Here is a 21,924-nt window from a genome sequence, read left to right on the forward strand (position 1 = left end):
TTTTTTTTTTAACACGAGAATCTAAAGCTAGATTTTCATTTGGAAAAATATGTAAATTACCTCATTAGGAGCTAAGAACATTTTATTAGACGATACCTGCGCTTTCCCTGCCATTAAGAAAATACAAAGACGACGAATAGGACCGCTGTAATTTGGTTTTATAGGTTTTATAAACGTTGACTCATTTGACAGAAAAGGTCAACGACCTGTTGAACCCCAATCTAATATTTCACTAGTGATATTTTTTCAGCCATAATTTTGTACTAAAACTGGAAAGCTTGTTTCATCAGTTTCTCATTTTCATATCCCAGCTCAGTGGATTTTAATATCCTCCACCTTGAAAAGGAGGGTAAATATTAAATATTCGTGATCAGCATAAAATTCTAAGTCGATATAACCATGTCCGTCTGTCTGTTGAAATCACGATAGAGCCGACATTATTTGACGTGGAGCTTCTAAATTTGGCAGAACAATTTGTTTTGTGTCTGGGTTGGTTGATATTGAAAATTAGATATATCGATCCACGTTTTGGTATAGCTGCCATGTAACGCTACCTCCCGATATTCGGTGTTTTGATGATTTTTGCCTCATTTTTCCAAGGATTTGTCTAAAAATTGGTATTTGTTGTTCGTAATGGGTTCTAGCTCCGGTGGCAGAACATTGAATGTATACGTTTTCCTATAGCGCACATATAACCCGATTCTATAGACAATTTCGGTATTGTCTACAGAAGTTCCAGTTTTGGTCCCATACAACGGCCTCACCCACTGCATTATCCAAACGGTCTTACCGTTATTTGTAGTTTAAAATGGAACACGTTTGAATTCAGATATTGTTATATAAAAATGTTCTCTTTACCGAAAAGGTGGAGGGTATTGAAAGTTCAGACCGGCCGAACTTAATGTTTTTATAATCTCAGCTATATGGCTAGAGAGGGTATATATCAGTGGATACGGTTAAAACGTGTCTAATCGAAATAAATGTTTTAGACCCTAGGTCTCTTTGGACCAGTTAGGAGTATCCGATTTGATTCACACTTGGTACATCGTAATATCTTTGTCTGGTACCTCCCCAAAAAAATGTCGAAATTTTCAAGGAAAATCCGATCAAAGGATCAAAAATTTGAATAATAATAACTCTTATAAAATGTGATGATTGTCTTCAAATTACACACATCACAATATTTGTATTAACCCAAGGTTTGGTGTGGAGATGGAATATGTCGATCCACTCCTTCTGATACCTTCCCCACAAAAGGTCAACATTTTGAATATTTATGAAGCTCATAAAACACGTAATTAACATCTGATTCCATCAGACCTAGCAAATCTCAATATTTCCATAAACACAAGATCTGTTATAAAGATGATAGAGATCGGACCATTCCTTGTTGTACCTCCCCCACAAAGGGTCAAAGTTTTGAATAACCAAAGCGATCATAAAATCCGAAATAAGCTCCGGTTCTCTTCGTATTTCACACATTCCATTATTTTTACGTACACATAATCTACTGTGAAGATGGGATATATATCGGTCCAATTCTTATGGCACCTCCCCCACAAAGGGTCAAAATTTTGAGTATCCATAAAGCTCATTAAACGCGAAATTAACATCCGATTTCATGCAGAATTGGTAAATCTTAATATTTCCATCAACACAAGATTTATTATAAAGATGGTCAGGTCGGACCATACCTTCTGATATCTCCCCCAACAACAAAACGCTCAAAGAAAACGAAATAAGTATCCAACTCTATTGAAATTTCACACATCCAAATATTTTTTTAACGCAAGATCTATTTTGAAGATGATATATATCTGCGAACCCCATCTGGTACCTCACCCACAAAAGGTCACAATTTCCAAAATTTATATCTGTCATACTTTGCGAAACAAGTCGGCGATTCTTAACAAATTGTTATATCTGAATATTTCTCTTAACCAGAAATCTGATATGACTGTGTAATTTATCAGAATTTGTAATTTCGCATAAAATTGGATATGAATGTTCGATTTCCTTCAAATTTTGCACATACCTCATATTTTCCAAAAAATTAAACATATCTCATATAAAGTATAGGAAGTAATCGATATAGTCCAAATCTGGAACGTTTTAATATTTATATCAGTCTTAGGTCAGATACGAATTGGTCAACATTGGCCAACTACCTCCCCATAAAGGATCAGTTTGAATAATCATAACTCAAGGCTGGGGGTATGCGTCTGTAAAAAAAATCCGACTGATACTATTTAACTTGATTTTTAATATTTTTACAGTATTTCGGAACTATTATCTAATAATGGAGAACATAAATATTATCAGTCTTTTCTTTAATGTACATCTACTACGTTTCCCTACTCTTTCTGAAAGTATATTTCGCCGAAACATTCGAATTGACATTGAACTAAATTTTCATTTGTTTCTTTTCGTTTTTGTGTCGGCATGATTATCACATTACATTTACTTTGAATGCTCACTATTTCTGTTTCTTCTTTAACACATCATTGCAGAAGTGTATTATTTATACTTTCGTGTTTACAGGTTTTTGCAGCAAATCATAGAAATATTAAACGAAGTACGAAATGAAAAATTAAAAAATCAATCTTTGTTGCAACAACAGCAAAAGCAATTGAAATAAAGGCTTACACAACAAATTCCAATTTGGTAACTCAAAACTGTAACATTTCGCTTTGTTCAAATCTGGTAAACATTTGTTGAACAGCCGTTTACGGGCGTCTGTGAATTTTTTCTGAATGAAATAATACTTTCAAACACAAAGCCATAAAATATGTGTTTAATTTTGGCGTAAAAAAGTTCAATTAAAGTTAATTCAACTCTGTTCGATACAAACGAAAATAACCTGAAATTTTAATCGTTCAATTAATAACAACGATCAATAACATTTTCATTGGGTCAATATTTTTTTGTTGGCGGTAAAAAAAAAATACTAAAATTACAATTTGGAAGGAGATGGACAGAAGGAGATGGTACGTTTTTGTTGATAATTGCTGATAATAGTCTCACCAAGTTTGTTTAATGCGATCCTCTATTTACCTGAAATTAGAAAAAAATTAAACATATTTAGTATCCTGTTAATAGTTTGTGGTGCTTCAAAATAATGCTAAACATGCCAATTAAGATACAGATACACAAAACATCACATTTTATCAAGAATTGTGTCCTATTGTTGACGTTTTCTCCGAAATTTTGAAAAAGGCATATTTGAAACGCCACATTAACATTTATTATTGGTTTTTGACTGAAACGCATTTAAATGAGATACAGACATTTCACTATATTCTTCAACGAAATCAGCGTTAACGAAATAGTCAGAAGTGCGTCTTTCCTGTATTTGTGAATTCTCCAAAAAGTCAATGGAATGGACATTTTCGTACTTTGTCTACAAAAGTTGGCAAACTATTTCCCACATTGAATATTTTTGGATGGCTTTTGTAATGTCCGGTAACCCCCATAATTACGACCTGCTGACAATTTTGCAGTTTTTTGGTCCATTTCAACCCCTAAATATATGGCGATCGTCTCCAAAAAGAGTAGGCTTCTATTCTGACCCTCATCTTATACCCATGCAAAATTTCGTAAGGATCGGCCCATAAATGCGATCTGTATATGATATCCTGATATCCTAACTACTTAGTTTTGTTAGCTGTAGAAATATTACCAAATGTTTACTTCAAAATGAAAATATGCCAAAAATATGACAAAATGGAAAAAATATGAGAAAAAGTTACAAAATCAATATTTTCATCTTTAGAGAGATATTTTTATGCGACTTTTTAGACGTTTTTTCTTTCCTGCCAAGAGGCCATTCTGAATTAATGAGAACTGTCGAAATCAGTTCAGCCATTCTCGACATAAAATAGATCTTTCAAGCATATCTTCTTTGATAGACATATATATCGCACATATTTTGCTATATATCCGATTTGTTGGATCTTAACATCAATGTAAAGATCAGAAGTAACCTTGTCATGGCTTTGTGATTTCGCCGGAATTTAAAATATTCGCGGTTTAATGAAAAATTTTGAATTTTTTCAACAAAAAAGGTATGGTCTATTTTACCCGCTAAATATTATCCGATGACCACCAAAATTGGTAGGCTTCTTCCCCGCCCTAAACTCTAGCTACATGCGAAATTCCGCGTCGATAGGTCTATAATTGCGACCTATATAGCTACTGCAAAATCCGACATTTTTTCAGTATTTGGTCCATTTCAACCCCAAAACATTTGGCGATCATCTCCAAAAGAAATAGGGTTCTATTCTGACATTAACCCCACCTACATTTTAAATTTCGTGAAGATCGGGTCATAATTGCGACCTGTAGAGTGATTACAAATTAACATGGACAGACGGACAGACAGACATACATAGCTAGATCGACTCAGCTCGGCGAGCTAGGAAGATCCATATATACTTTCCTATATGGGAAACCAATATTTTGAGGTGTTACATAAATTCTGGTCCAATCAAACTGATAATACCCCCAACACATAGTGTTGTAGGGTATAAAAATCCAGGCCCATATCTCAATTCAAAGATACCAACAGAGTACTCAATATCAAAAAGAAAATTCAAGCTCTATTCCTTCACTTAGTACCAAATCCCAAACACTGATACATTAATCTAAATTTCAGAATTGTACCCCGGATACAAATTTCAGAATTTTACCCCTTCACCCAATACCAAATATAGTACGTTTTGGTAATTTTCCAAAGCCAGCTGCTTCTTTCAACCACAGAAACCAACAGTAACATTCATATCAAATTTCAGGATTTCAGCTCTATCCCTTCACCTAATACCAAATTTAGTACCATTCAGTAATTTTTGTACAATTTTATTTAATACTTAGTAATTTTCGTGCACTTGTAGTACACATTTCCAAAACCACCTCTTTATCACAAATCTACCACCAACAGTGACCTCAATACAAAATTTAACAAGTAAAAAAGCAGGCAATTTCGGCCGGGCTGAGCTTTTAGTACCCTCCAACATATAGAAGGATCTTGAAAAATTTCAAAAAAAGACTTCCGGAAACTACCACTTAAATGGAAACTGTTATATGGAGACTATACGAAGACGTGAATCTGATTACGACATTTTTTGTCAAAGGCTGTGGTTACCCATTTAAACCAATTCCGGTGAAAAATGTCGCACAAACCATCAAAATACCGAATATCGGGATCTACCGTTATATGGGGGCTATACGAAGACGTGGACCTGCTTACAAAAATGTTTGCAATAGGCTGAAGTACCCATTATGAACTTCAAATACGAAATGTGAAATAATTCCGATAAATACTGTCGCTAAAATCATGAAAATACGGGATATCTGGAGGTACCGTTATATGGGGGCTATACGAAGACGTGGACCTTCATACGAAATTTTTTCCATAGGTTGTAGTAACCATTAAGATCTCCCATTACGACATTTGAAACGTTTCCGGTGAATACTGAAATCATGAAAATACCGAATATTGGGAGGTACCGTTATATGGGGACTATACGAAAACGTGGACCGACATGGCCCATTTACGAACTTAACCTTCCTACTGGTAAACTATGCATGTATGCAAAATTTTAGCCATCTATCTCAATTCGTTCGAAAGATAGCGTGATTACAACAAGCAGACAAACATACAGACGGACATCGCTAGAACGGCTTAGAATTCTACGCTGATCCAGAATATATCAGGTTATCTGATTCCGTCCACGAAAAATATATTTTCCCATAATTAGGGTAAAAATATCCATCTCTGAAAAAATTTTAAAAAATGGGTGAGTTTTTACAATAGTACAGTTGAGCATAATATGTTAATCTGCATTAATAACAATTACATTACATTATTATTTTTCATTATTACAGTATCATTAAGTCCATGTTTTAGAAATACGCCATCAAATTATTCGAACCGTGCTTATCTGAGTGCAAGCCACTTACTCAATTATATAAAAAACGCATAATTTCTTCGAAATCCTGAAAAAATCTCAATTTTTGATATACAACATTTGATTTAGATCAATTAAGGGCCAATTACTATTTCAATTAAACATTTACAAAACAATACAACCACTATTATTTATCTTAAATGAATTGGAAAAAAATAACCAACTGCTATGACCATATTGTAATTTGTCACAATGAAACCGATTTTCATTGAGTCAATCAACCTCTTCTCCCCCATTTAAAACCCTGAATCAATTTGCCATGCTACTGCCAGCTAATGATGATCTGTCATCGATGGCCATCCAATGAAATTAATAATTGGCCTAAATATACATTGTGCTGTTGTTATTCGGTTATGTATGTGTAATGGAATATTCATTTTGCTATTTGACCTAATTATTTTTTGGTATTGTATTTTGGAGCATTGCTTTATTGACTTCTACAAAATGGGTTTTTTTTCTTTCAATATTTTTTCAATTCGATATTTGTTTCTTTCTGTTGTTGTCATTATGAAATCTCAAACGCGTAGCCAAAAATAACATAACTTAAAAAAATGCAAAAGAAACATAAAAATTAACGAAGTGGAAGAAAGAGGAAATAAAAAATATACATTGCAAGATTTTTTCTGCTTCAAAAAAAAAGTTCAAAATAAATTTTTTGTGGACTTACTTAATTTGTTTTTCAAGGTATAATTATCGTTTCTCAAAACCGATATTGGAAATCAGTTTTTTCTTAACAAGCAAACTTTTTGTGAAGTTGGTTTACACCCACAGAAAAAAACACATTTCTATCAGGCCCATATAATACCCGACGTTTGCCTTCGACGTTTTCCATCACATGAGTTAAATACGTGAATTATGAATGTGTCGAGATACGACTAACGTAAAAATAAAACAAGTTAAATAGTATCAGTCGGATGTATAGTCAAACACCATAATTTGTACATTTTTTACATTTTATTGAATGAAAGCAAAAAATTTCGGAAATAGAATTAAATTTTAGAATAAGTTTAGATTTGTTCGAATTGGTCACCTTTGGCACGAATTGTGGCCTTCAAACGGCCAAAGAAACCGTCACATGCTGTCGAATGTTGCTCTGCGGTACTTTGGTTCATTGCCGGCGAAGCGCTAGCTTGAAGTGCCAACCTTGCTTTCCAAAATACTCCAGACACAATAGTCCAAGGGATTGGTATCCGGAGATTTTTGTGGCCATTGTGCGCTGGAAATTAAGCGAGGAACCTCATTTTGTAACCATTCTTTGGTGGCCTGTGCTAAGTGCGATGGTGCTGAGTCCTGTTGGAATGTCCAAGGTCTGCGGCCAAAATGTTTGCATGCCCAAGGCTTTAATGCAACCTCCACAATATTTTCGCGATAATATTCGGCATTTATTCTGATGCCACGGTCGATTAATACGAGCGGAGAGCGACCATCGTCTGTTATGGCGGCCCACACCATCACCAATGCCGGCGCTTGAGTTCTGGTGACCAACCGAAGGTGCACATTTTCAGCTGACCTCTTTGGCAAGTAAACACGATCATTTTGTTTATTTACAAACTGCTGGACAACGAATATTTTCTCATCGGAGAAAACCAAATTCGGTAGTTCACCTCTTTCGGCCAAGCAAAACCACTCTTTAGCTCTTTTGAGTCTATTTTCTTTCTGTTGCGGCGTAAGTTCTTGCACCTTTTGGAATTTCAATGGCTTTACCTCAAGCTTATTTTTCAATATTTGTCGAATGGAATATTGCGATATGTTCAGCTCACGAGCCATTTTTCGGTCACTGCGACGCGGGTTTCGATCAAGTCGCTTCTTTATATTTGGAACCATTTCAGCTGATGTTGCTGTTTCCTTCCGTTCACTTCCTTGACGTCAGGCTACGCTACCAGCATCACGGTAACGAGCGATGGTACGAGACACAAAAGATTTATTCACATTTAAATGCTGGAGTGCCCTAACGATAGCCACTTGTGGTTTTCCAGCCAAATATAAGGAAATCACACTATCACGCTGAAATTCCATTACGAATAACTTTTTTTTTCTGGGCAATTCTCAGCAAAATGCTTTTGTACGCTTGTAAACAATATAATGAGCGGTCACTGGAATAATTTTAACAGATGTGGGATAAGTGGCTTAGAAATGACTGCAGTCTGAAGTTGGTTGCAGTTTTTTCATCACACCCTGTATAATAATCTTCCTATCTCGCCGAGCTAAGTCGATCTAGCTATATATATCCGTCCATCCGTCCGTCTGTTCATGTTAACTTGTTATCACACTACAGGTCGCAATTATGGCCAGATCCTCGCGAAATTGAGAATAGAGGTGGGGTTAGGGTCAGAATAGAAGCCTTTTGTTTTTGGAGATGATCGCAAAATATTTAGGGGTTGAAATTGACCAAAGACAGAACAATTTTCTGATTTTGCTACTGCTCTTCAGGTCGAAATTATGGACCACTCGACGCGGAATTTAGGATAGGGCTAGAGTTTAGTGCTTGGCAGAAACCTAAGATTTTGTTCGGTCATAGGACAGTATTTAGCGGGTAACATAATCTAACTTTTATGTAACAGTTATGCTGATAGCCAAGATATCGGGTACATAGGTACAAGAAATTTATTTTTGTTATTTCGTTGTACTGATTTTGACAATGCTCGCCAATTTGGAATGCCCTCTTGTCAGAAAAGGATATAGTCTAACAAAATCGCCAAAAATATGCCGCAATTATCGTCCGATTCTCACAAAATTTTGCATGGGTCAGAAAAAAGCCTATTGTTTTAAAACCTCCACCATAAATATACCCTCCATATTAAGTTTACCATTCCGTTTGTAACACCTCGAAATATACATTTTAGACCCCACAAAGTATATATATTCTTGATGAGCATAAAATTCTATGTCGATTTTGCGATGTCCTTCCGTCGGTCCGTCTATCCGTCTGTCCGTCTGTGGAAATCACTCTAGCTTCCGAACGGATTGAAGTAGATTACTAAAAATTTGCTCAAATGTATATTGTGTCTGCAGGACTTTTGGGTTTGAAATTGGGCCATGTAGGTCCAGGTTTTGGTATAGCCCCCATTTAACGGTACCTCCCTATATTCGGTATTTTGATGATTTTTGGGACAATATTCATCAAATTTGGTATTTGAAGTTCGAAATGGATGCTACAGCCTAAGACAGAAATTGTCTGTGCAGGTCCACGTCTTGGTATAGCCCCCATATAATGGTACCTCCCAATATTCGGTATTTTGATGATTTCAGCGTCATTATTCAGTAGAATTGTTTCAAATTACGTATTTAGAGTTCGTAATGGGAACTACAGTCTGTGACAGATAATTGTCTATGCAGGTCCAGGTATAGGCCCCATATATCAGTACCTCCCCATATTCGGTATTTTGACGAGTTTAGTTACAATACCCACCGAAAGTGTTTGAAATGTCGTATTTGAAGTTCGTAATGGATGCTACAGCCTGTGACAGAAAATTGTATATGCTGGTCCAGGTCTTCGCACAGCTCCGATATAACGGTATCACCCTATATACGATATTTTGATGATTTATTATTCACCGTTTATTTCAAGTTTCGAATTTGAATATGGTAATTGCTTATGACAAAAAATCCCTATATAGGTCCACGTGTAACGGCTATATTCGGTATTTTTTTAAATTTTAACAGAATTTTTTAATTTTTAATGATTTTATTTTTTGAAAATTCCCAAATTCGTTCCAAATGGTGGAGGGTATTTAAAGTTCGGCCCGGCCGAACTTACAGCTTTTTTATTTATTTTTGTATTACTAGAACTGTTAATAATTTACTTATCGCTGCATCAACCTGCAGGAAACTCTTGAAAGTTGTAGCGAAAATATTTGTATCCGGGGGTTCAGGAACAAATAATAAAATGTTTGTTATATTCGACAGTGCGTATTAGAAAATTCCATTTACATATTAAGTCAAAGTTCTAAACAAAGATTATCGAGACGTCAACATGCGATGCCATTTTCATTCCACTGACCCACTGAAGCTACTACAAAATGTTTGTTGGCTCACAAAACTCCTTGGTAATTGTTCCTCTGCCATGCAAGGCCGGTTTACTTGACTGGGTTCGACCTGGCCAGGAAGTAATTTAGACACATGTTTTTCTTCATTGTATTTATTGCGTACAAGACAACTGACCGCATAGACTGTGACTTGTTTAGAAAGCGGTTGATATTACGGTGTGGCCAACACCACCACCATATCTTTATCTACCTTTACCTCCAGTTGTTTGTCCACCCGTCCGTCCATGGCGAATTTGAAGTCACACACTTATAAAGGAACGGACACACTCAATCGAACAGAACTTGAACGTGCTCTTAGCGGTATGTTTCTTTTTGGTGTGGTCTAAGCGTTGGTTGCTTCGACAGTATTACAATGAATGAACGAAATGATTGAAATCAAAATTGAAAAGAAATTTAGAAAAAAAAATGTTTGCTCGGTAGAAGTGTGACACAGTTTTGCATGTTGGCCGTTTTCATTCATAGGTTTTGTTTTTCGCATTTTGTCATTAAGCCAAGAAAGAAATTGACATGTGTTGGAATGTCAATTGAAGTGGAGAATGTAATCAGGTAAAGCTCTAGAAATTAGCCAAACGCTAGAGCAACAATTTCTTAAAAAAATGAAAAAGTAACAACAACACAAGCATTCATAAATATACACCCACATACACTATAGTTTGTTTGTCCGATCTCTACCTACTACATCACAGATCTTGTGTTGATGGAAATATTGACATGTACAAAGTCTGAATGGAATTGGACGTTATTTTCGCGTTTTATGAGCTTAATGGATATCCAAAATTGTGACCCTTTGTGGGGGAGGTACCAGAATATACATATACATACAATATACAGAGTGAAATAAAAAATCTGCAAAGTCAAACGCTATATTTTTATTATTTTTTTTTATTTATTTATTTTTTTTTTTTTTTTTGTTTTCCAAAATACTCCAGTCACAATAGTCCAACGGATTGGTATCCGGAGATTTTGGTGGCCATTGTGCGTTGAAATGAAGAGAGGAACCTCATTTTGTAGCCGTTCTTAGGTGGCGCGTGCTGGTGCGATGGTGCTGAGTCCTGTTGGAATGTCCAATACGAGCGGAGAGCAAGCATCGGCTGTTATGGCGGCCCACACCATCACCATGGCTGGCGCTTGAGTTCTGGTGGCCAACCGAAGGTGCACATTTTCAGATGACCTCTTTGGCAAGTAAACGCGATCACTTTGTTTGTTTACAAACTGCTGGAAAACGAATGTTTTCTCATCGGAGAATTCACTCTTTTGAGTCTATTTTCTTCAGGTTGCGGTGTAAGTTCTTGCACTTTTTGGAATTTCAATGGCTTTACACCGAGCTCATTTTTCACTATTTGCCGAATGGAATATTGCGATATGTTCAGCTCACGAGCCATTTTTCGGCCACTGCGATGCGGGTTTCGATCAAGTCGCTTCTTTACTTTTCGAACCATTTCTGCTGATGTTGCTGTTTTCTTCCGTCCACTTTCTTGACGTGGGGAACGCTACCAGTATCACGGTAACGAGCGATGATACGAAACACAAAAGATTTATTCACATTTAAATGCCAGAGTGCGCTAACGATAGCCACTTGTGATTTTCCAGTCAAATATAAAGAAATCACACTATCACGCTTGAATTCCATCACGAATAACTTTTTTTCTGGAAAATTCTCACCATAATATTTATGTACGCTTGTAAATGAGCTGTCACTGGAATAATTTTAACAGCTGTCGGACGAGTGGCTTAGAATTGGTTGCAGTTTTTCATCTCATCCTGTACTTGGAGTACATACTGAGTTCTACCTCCTGCGGCAGGTCATATAGATTCACGTTTTTCTGTAGCTCCCATATTTCGGTACCTCCCGATATTCGGTATTCTGATGATTTTAGCCTCATTTTTCAGCGGAATCGTATAAATTTCGGTAAGTAGAGTTTGTAGTAGGTTCCTCCTTCTGCGTTCACTGGCAAAAATGTTCGGTATAAATCATTTTTGTCTGCATTTAACAATTCATGCTATTCGGCCTCTTTCAAAACTCAGCCACTATTGGTTCGGGCTTGTAGCAATTCCATTTTGGTCACAATTAAAGTGACAATTTATATTTGTCAGTACATTATCTCTTTTGGTAGGCGAAACAAGTTAACATATTTGGAAAGTCACGACGAGAATGACATTCATTTTTGGAAATGCAAAAATCTATTTACTGTGCTGTACGTAAATGTCCATAAGAAGTTTACTTTATATTATTAATTATTATGCTATTTACGTTTGAAAGCTACAATAATCGGTTATAGAAAACAACGGTCACAACGAAACCCGGTTTGCTGCGAACTAATGCTTGCTTGTGGGAAGTAAAATATTTCAGTTATTTGTGATTGTGATACGTATGTGTATTTCTTAATTAATTACCCATTACCGATTTTAATAATTTTAATTATTTCCTTCTGAGACAATTAAACCATTTTAAAAGGGATCTCTAAAAGTGGCATCCAAAGACTTAGACTTACATATAAATGGGGTCATCTTGTAACCCTATTACGGCAATCGATTTGTAACACCAAATATAAATGCAGGAAAAGTCAGACATTATGAATGTGGAAACCGATAATAGAAGACACGTGCAACCTAAAGTAGGTCGAAAACATCAAACAGATCAATGTAACTTTAATTACGGTCATAATATTCAATACGTTTTCGAATAGTCAAAGATTTTCCAATGGTCAGTCATAAAATCATCATAAAATGGGAGAAAGAAAATACACGAGTTTACCATAAAAAGATTATTAAAAGGAAAGCCGTGTCTGGCCTTTGTAGTAGGTAATATGGTAAGCTTATTTTTTGGTACAAAACCATTGATTACTTAAATTGTGACATGATGTTCGATCAGTGTTAGCTAAACAAAGAACCAATATTTCTGTGTAATTTTGATTTGATTCAAATAAATTGGAAGGTTTTCTTGGCTTTATTAAAGTAATTTTTTTTCGAAATTTTTATACCCTCTGCCATATGGCTACAAAGGGTATACATCATTTGATACGGCCAAAACGTGCCTCATTGATATAACGGTTTTAGAGCCTAGGTCGGTAGGTAGAGTCGATCTAGCGATGTCCGTCCGTCTGTGTTGCTGGTGCACACGATAACTCTGGAAGGGAGTAACCGATTTAGTTCAAACTTGGTGCATTGTAATATTTTTCTCAAACTTAGATCGAGTTCAGAGAGGGGCAATATCGGTCCACTCTTTCTGGTACCTCCCACACAAAAGGTCGAAATTTTTTTACCGTACATATTTCCAAAACCACCTCCATACCTTAGCCACAGACACCAACACTGACATCCATATTAAATTTTTAGGATTTCAGCTCTATCCCTTCACCCAGTACCAAATTTAGTACTATTTTGTAATTTTCGTACAATTATAGTACATATTTCCTAAACCACCTCCATACCTTAGCCACAGACAGCAACAGTGACATTTATATAAAACTTCAGGATTCCATCTCCATCCCAATACCAAAATTTAGTACTATTTGGTACTATTCGACAGTTATGGTATACATTTTCAAAACCACCTCCACATCTCCTTCCCAGATACCAAGAGAAACCCCTCAATACCCAATTTCAGGATTCCAGCTCCATCTCTTCACGCAATACCAAATTTAGTACTATTTGGTACTTTTCGACAGTTATAGTACACATTTCCAAAACCACCTCCATATCTCAATTCCAGACTCTAAAAGAGACCTCAATTCAAATTTGAGGACCCCAGCCTTATTTCTTCCACCAATATCAAATTATGTACTTTTCGTACAAATATCCCTATCTCAATCCCAGAAACCAAGAGTGGCCTCAATATCAAATTTCAGGATTTTAGCTCTATCCCCTCACCCAATACCCAATTTAGTACCATTTCTTTTCGAACAATTGTAGTACACTTTTCCAAAACCACCTCCATATCTCAATTCCAGATGCCAACAGAGACCCCAATATGAAATTTTAGGATTCCAGCCATATCCCTTCAGCCAATACCAAATTTAGTACCATATAGTTCTTCTCGTACAAATATCCATATCTTAATCCCAGATGCCAAGAGAGGCCTAAATATCAAATTTCAGAATTTAATCTATATTCCTTCATTCAATACCAAATTTAGTACTATTTGGTACTTTTAGTACAATTATAGTACACTTATCCAAAACCACCTCCATATCTCAATTCCAAATGCCAAAAGAGTCCTCAATATCAAATTTCAGGATTCCAGCCCTATCCCTTCACCCAATACCGAAATTAGTACCGCTTAGTAATTTTCGTACAAATATAGGACGGAATTCCAAACTACCACCAAACCTCAAATTCAAATATCATAGGAAATCTAAATATCAAATTTCAATTTTTTCATCCCTTTACCAAATACTAAATATAGTACCATTCAGTACTTTTAGTACAATTATGGTACGCATTTCCGAAACCAAATTCATATGTCTAGGCCCCACATGAAAAGCGGCGCCAATACCAAATTTCAGATTTCAAGCACTCTCTGTTAAACCAATACCACATTGTACCAAATATAGAACGATTAAGTACTTTTTCGTGCACAAATCTTGTGGTGGCAGTAATATTGAGATGAGCGAAATTTGAAGACAATCGGACTCTTATTTCATAACAATTCAAAATGTTTTGGACCAAAGCGGTTATCGTGTGCACCATCCAGCTAGACAGACGGACGAACGAACACCCGCAGATCGACTCCAAATGTCCTGAAACGGATTTGGTCTAAGGAGAACATGAACTAAAACATTTATTTCGATGAGGTATGATAAATAATTTCTAGAAACTCTGAAGACGGTACGTTATGGGATGAGATGATACGTGTCTCTCAGAAACTAACGCTCATTGAAAAACTAGCACCAAATGTGTGTTGCGTCTGATAAAAACGAGTTCGTGAGCTGCACTTAGTTCCCATAGGAACTCGTTTTCTGAAAAATATTCAAATCGAAATAAAACAAAGAACCAAATTCTAATGTTGCTGCCCTAATCTGATTTCCAATGCAGCATCGCATATTGGTCACAAGCGACAGCAGATTACCATAGTCATATATTCATTTTCTTCCCTGCCAGTGGATGGTAATAAAACGCTCATTAAAAATATATTTTATTGCTACAACAGCACGACAACTGTGTGGCATGGTCTCATCTATATTCCTCAGACTGCCCAGTGAAGTATTTAAAAGAAGATGTACATTTCGAGTTCTATTCATTTTGATCGCCACCAACTAAACTGGGAACATGTCGTGCCGAAAATTGTGGTGCACGTTGCTCTCTTTGCTTGTGATAACCACAAGTTCGGTATTTTCCAAAGAAATGCTTAAAGTTGAAAAAATTGATCAGTTGGAAAATTCCCCCAACACCACTGCTAGTGAAGATCGAATACTTTTGCATCATATTATGAATAAATACCAACGACCAGATTATCCCAATAACCAAACACCGCCAACTCCACCCACCACTACTGCGACGACAACTACAACACCACCAACACCCGCAACAGCAGCTCCCACCACCAAACCAACTAAGCCATCTGCTGCCGAAAAAGAAGAAAAACTGCAAGAATTGTTGCCGATTATAAAGGCTATACTTGAAGCAATTAAAGGTGCAACAGCAAAAACAATTGTTTATGAGGCACAGCATCCAGTTCCTGCTCCAGCATACTATTATCCACCACCAGGCTCCATGTATTATTACCCACCTCCGGCACCGGCTTATACCGCACCAGTTAATAGATACAGTTATTATGCACCACCACCACCACCTTCGTATTCAGCCGAAGGGTCATTGTTTATGAATAAAGGCCAGAGTAGTGACAATTATTCTGGTTACACCAAAAACACATAAATGATCTCCAACAGCAAAAGCTAAGCGACCTCACAGAACTCATTCGAGAAAATAGTGCCACAATAATCATTCCTTGTCACCATCATCAGCTTCGATATTTTCATATTCTCTAAATTGCAATTACTATCTTCTTATCTCTATTTAATATTTTGAATAAAAAAAATAATTAATTTATACAACAACACTTTTTTAGTATTTGCATAATTTTTAAAATGGTGTTCTATTATTTAACCCATACTGACATTTTTCGGCAAGAGATTGTTTTTCCTATTGGGAATGCAAGGAAATACATTTTGTTACGGGGGTCACTGATAAGAAAAAGGTACACTATTGGGGTAAAAAGTTCAAAAACAGTGCAAAATATCTTACGTTTCACAAATGTGTACTAAAATTATACCAAAAGTGGTAAATGTTACTAAATTTGGTATTGGGGTGAAGAGATAGGGCTGGAATCCTCAAACCTGATATTGAGAACTCCGTTAGTAACTGGAATTGAGATATGGAAGTGGTTTTGAAAATGTGTACAGTAATTGTACGAAAAGTACTAAATTTATTATTAGATGAAGGGATAAACTTGCAACTGTGAAATTTTATATTCCAATAACTGTTGTTGTAACGATTTTGAAAATGAGTACTACAATTATACGAAAAGTTTAAATGTTACTAAATTTGATATTGAGTGAATCGAATTCCGAAATTCGATATTGAGGTCTCTGTAGTACTAAATTAGGTATTTCGCAAAGGAATAGTGCTGAAATCCCAAAAATTTGATATCTATGTCAATGTTGGTGTCTGTGCTTGAGAGAAGAAGCAGGCTTTGGCTATGCGTACTATAATTGTACTAGATTTGGTAAAGCGGAAAATTAAAAAGCTGGAATCCTGAAATTCGACATTAAGATAACTGTTGGCATCTATGGTTGAGATATGAAGATTTATTTTGAAAATGCGTACTATAAATGTTCGAAAAGTACTAAAAGCTAATAAAAAAGCTAAAATTCTGAAATTTGATATAGATGTCACTGTTGGTGTCTATGGTTACGACATGGAGGTGGTTTTGAATATGTGTACGAAAAGTACTAAAGTCATATGGCTAGAGAAGGTTTATATCATTTGATATGGCCAAAACGTGCCTCATCGAAAGAACGGTTTTAAATCCTATGTCTCTTTGGACCAAATCCGTTTCAGGAAATTTAGAGTCGCTCTACCGATGTCAGTCCGTCCGTGTGTCTGGCTGGCTGGAAGGGAGTATTCGATTTGATCCAAACTTCGTACGTCATCATAGTATTATCAAACTGTGATCGAGTTCGTAGATGGACAATATCGGTCCACTCTTTCTGGTCCTCCCCCATAAAAGATCGAACTTTTCAAAGAAAATATTTTACTGCACAGAAAGAAAAAGGATAATCCGATTGTGCTCCAACTTTGCAAATCCCAATATTTGCATGAGTGCTAGGTCAGGTGCATGGACAATATCGGTCCACTCCATCAAGTACCTCCTCCACAAAGTCTCAAAATTTTGAATAATTATAACTTTTATAAAATATGATGAAAAAGTCTGATTGTCTTAAAATTACAACAGCCCCAATATATCGGTCCACTCCTTCTGGTACATGTCCCACAAACGGTCAACATTTTGAATATCCATGAAACTCATAAAACGCCAAATTAACATCCGATTCCTTTCGGACTTGGCACATCTCAATATTTCCATCAACACAAGATCTGTTATAGAGGTGGTGCAGATCGAACCATTCCTCACAAAGGGTCAAAGTTTTAAATAACCAAATTGATTATAAAATCCGAAATAAGCATCCGGTTTACTTTATATTTAACACATCCCCTTATTTCTACTAATACAAGATCTGCTGTGAAGATGGGATGTATCGGTTAACTTCTTGTTACACCTCCCCACACAATGTCAACATTTTTAGTAGTCACGAAGCTCATAAAACGCAAAATTAATATCCGATTCCATTCAGACTAGCTACATAGCAATATTTTCGACATCACAGGATCTGTTATAAAGATGGTAGGGATCGGACCATTTTTTCTGGTATTTCCCCCACATAAGGTTCAAGATTTTGAAAAACAAAACTCTCAAAGAAAGCGAAATAAGCATTCGACTCTCCTCAAATTTCACACAGACAAACATTTTTACTGATAAAAGATCTGTAGTGAAGATGATATACATATATCTGCGAAACACTTCTGGTACCTCAACCACGAAGAGTGACAATTTTCAATAGTATTATCTGTCATAAATTGTGAATCAAGTCAGTAATTCCTTTCAAGTTGTTATATCTAAATATTTCGCTAAACCAGAAACCTGCGATCAATATGGAATTTATAAAAAAATTGTATACAAATGTTCGATTTTCTTGTAATTTTGCCCATACCTCAAAGTAACCAATATAGTCCAAACCTGGCACGTCTCAATATTTATTTCATATTTATTTAGGTCCGATACGAAATGGACAGTATTGGTCCATTCCCTCGGAGAAGTCAAAACATATTTATATAATCGAACATTGGCTGAGGTTATACATCTATCGGATTGATACCGATTGATACTTTTTAACCTGTTGTATACAAAATTGGTTGGTTGGTTGCTACGACATTTTGGCACTAACATGAACCGTTGGAACGTGTCTCAAATTTGAAGGCCGACTTTTCGCTGACGAAGCAGCGGGTAATTTCTAGTTTTAAGATATTCTCGGAGTAAAACGTGGCTAAAATCGGCAAAATACCGAATATCGTTAGGTACAGTTATGTGGAATTTATTCGACAATTTAGGCGTAATAGATAGATAGATGGCTTGGACCTGTATATATGATATGATGTCATAGAAAATAGAACCCATTACGAACTCCAAATTCCAAATTAGAAAATATTCCGATGAAAAGTGTGACACATATAAAGAATTACCGAATATCGGGATTTCCTGACAATGCTCTGCCACAGGAAGTGGAGCTCGTTATATACTCTAAGTGTGGAAATTTAAACAGTTTTGTTTGAAAATGCATTTTAAATCGTCCAAATACCGATTACAATGATGAAAGGTATAATAATGCAAATATTGTCCGAACTTCAGATTCTGAAAAATATTTAAATAACTCTCATTATCTGTTCCAGTTTTCCTCCGTGTTTCTGAACAGCTCCACACAATCCCTCGTGAAACTTGTGCAGAGATTCTATCCGAGTTCGGTTCAATCTATTCAAAAATTATTTGGCGGGGAAGCACGCCATTATATTTATATATTCTCAATGTGTGGTCTTTCGGGTTCTAAATATATATATATTAAGAGCTTTAATCTCTAAAAAGCTCTCACATAAGACATTGTCGCCACGTTTACACGCAGTGATATTTATTGTTCAAAATAGTTATTTTGTTCTGTCAAAGAAACCTTTTGTCTTTTTTATTACCAAACTTATATCATAGTTCTATTAGCTTTCTAGTGAAAAACTCAGTTTGATACACACATTATAGATTTTCCCGAAAGAAATCTGAGAAGAGAGTGAGAGGAGGGGGGAACGAGTTTGTTTACCCTTCCGAATTCCATTCACTCACATTTTCTGTGGCTGGGCAGCGGTGTTAAGTCCATTGACAAGTGTGTTTCAACTCTCTTTCTCTCTCTCTCTCTCTCTCTATACCTCCTTCACTGGCTTTCTTATAAAAAAAACTATACTTTGTTACCAATAAATTAGTTCTACAGCATGTTTTCTCTCTCCTTAATCAGTTTTATGATTCGAAAGAATAAAAAGAGACATCCCAATGATTTTCTTATCGATCGAAAGAAAGAATGCATTTTAATTTTTTTTCATCAATAAAAAACTTTTGAGTATCGAATTTAACTTAGTTTCTCCATTAAACAGCCAATAAAATTTTGATTAAATCTAGACGGAGGACTGGCGCTGTGTAAATGCAAATGCAATATAGAATGTGCTCCATGGCGTATATAAAGCCGCGAGAACCGTTAGAGGCTCAGAAGTTAGTATTCGTTATTGATTCGAAGCAGACGATGACGCAGCCAAAATTTTTGTTGGTATTTTATTTTGTGACGCTGGCCATAACATGGGCACTGGCGGTGCCAACGCAATCGGTGCCTAAGAGAGGGAACATCGAAAAAATCGAGGAGGAATTAATTGCCAATTCCGGGGAACATCAAACCTTTTTGCGAGGTTTTCTAAGCAAATATCCATTATATGGATCCCCAGCAGCACCCACAGCAGCTCCCACTGCAGCACCCACTGCAGCGCCCACAGCAGCACCCACGGCAGCACCAACAGCAGCTCCTACAGCAGCACCAACATCCTCTCCTACAACAGCTCCAGCAATTCCAGGTTTAACTCCTGGCCTCTTGGATTTAATTAACCTAATTGTAGGTCTTATATCCGGTTCTCAAACGGCTCCAGCTGCTCGTTATTCCAATTATCCAAGAGTTGTCCCCTCATCGCCATACATCCGTGCTCAAATGAATCCCTATGGAGGTTACAATACTTTACCTTATATTTATAATGGTTTGCCCCAGATTCCACCATACTCGCCGTCCATCAATCGCTTGTTGACCCAAAATTCATATAATCCAGACTATTTGCCATACAGTTATCCTCAATACAGCAGCATCAATCAAATTCGTTATCCATATTATTTAGCAAAGAAATAAACTGATATATTTTTGAAAAACCAAATGCATTTTTGTAATATAATTAATTAATTAATTATACACTCCACCATAGTGTACAGGGATTATTAAGTTTTTCATTCCATTTTAGTTCTCGAAGTAACCATTTTAGACTGCACAAAGTATACATGTGAACATTTCTTCAAATTTGAGTTTTACATTTCAAAAACGAAAAGAAAACCAGAAAACCACTATGTTTATTTAGTAGAGTTCCCGTAAAAAAAGAATTTATTTGAAGTAGTTCATACCGCCTATCAACATTTGGCTTTAGAGCAGTTATAGTTTGGTTTCAGAGGGAACTAATATTAGGAGACATACTAAATTTGATGGACACATTTTAATCTGGGGATAACATTGGTATAGAGTGCATGATATCACTTCGAGAAGGATTATATTAAAAAACCAGTAAAGAAAGTCTTAAAGTCGGGCGGGGCCGACTTTATGATACCATACACCACTTTGCTAATTTAGTAGAGCTCCGCATAACAATTAATAGTTTTTATGGGAGAATTCAATTATAGACGCTATGATTATAATTATAATTTAAAATTCAAAGGACTAAATATGCCGAAGCATTTGTATCTTTTAAATTCGGACTTGTATTGCCCATTTGGTGCACAATTATTTGAAATCGGATAAAAATATATATGGGAACTATATCCAAATCTGAACCGATCTCGATAAAATTTGGCAAAGATATTTCTGAGCTGTATTTGATATATTTCCCTGAATATCGTTGTTACGGAGTGCATATTACGGCTGCTGAGGACAAAAATGACAAATCGGATGAACAATATATATGGGAGCTATAGCTATATCTGAACCGATATTCACCAAATTTGACATACTAGCTTCTAGACTCGATTCGATCGTAAGTGCCAAATTTCATACCATTTGGGCTAATATTAGACGTTTGGTGCACAAACAAAGGTAAATCGGACGAAGTTATATATGGGAGCTATATTCAAATCTGAACCGATCTCGATAAAATTTAGCAAATGTACTTCAGAGCTGTATTTGATATATTTCCCCAAATACTTTTGTTATTATATACATATTACGGCTGCGGAGGACAAAAATAACAAATCGGATGAACAATATATAATCGGATGAACAATATATATGGGAGCTATAGCTATATCTGAACCGATTTCGATCAAATTTGGCATACTTATTTTCAGATCCAATCTGATCGTACGTGTAAAATTCCACACCATACGTTTGGTGCACAATAAAAGGCAAATCGGACGAAGATATATATGGGAGCTATATCTAAATTTTGACCGATTATCTCCAATTTCAATAGGGTTCGTCCTTGGGCCAAACAAATGATTTGTGCAAAATTTCATCTCGATA

The 21,924-nt window shown here is 36.0% G+C and overlaps 1 protein-coding gene across 1 annotated transcript in view; it reads right to left on the reverse strand.

The window, feature by feature from the left end:
• Window positions 1–21,924, reverse strand: part of LOC101898463 (unconventional myosin IC) — a 121,331-nt gene that overhangs the window by 80,385 nt on the left and 19,022 nt on the right. The window lies entirely within an intron of this gene.

Source organism: Musca domestica, unplaced genomic scaffold (genome assembly GCF_030504385.1).
Source record: "Musca domestica strain aabys unplaced genomic scaffold, Musca_domestica.polishedcontigs.V.1.1 29, whole genome shotgun sequence".
NCBI classification, from domain to species: domain Eukaryota; kingdom Metazoa; phylum Arthropoda; class Insecta; order Diptera; family Muscidae; genus Musca; species Musca domestica.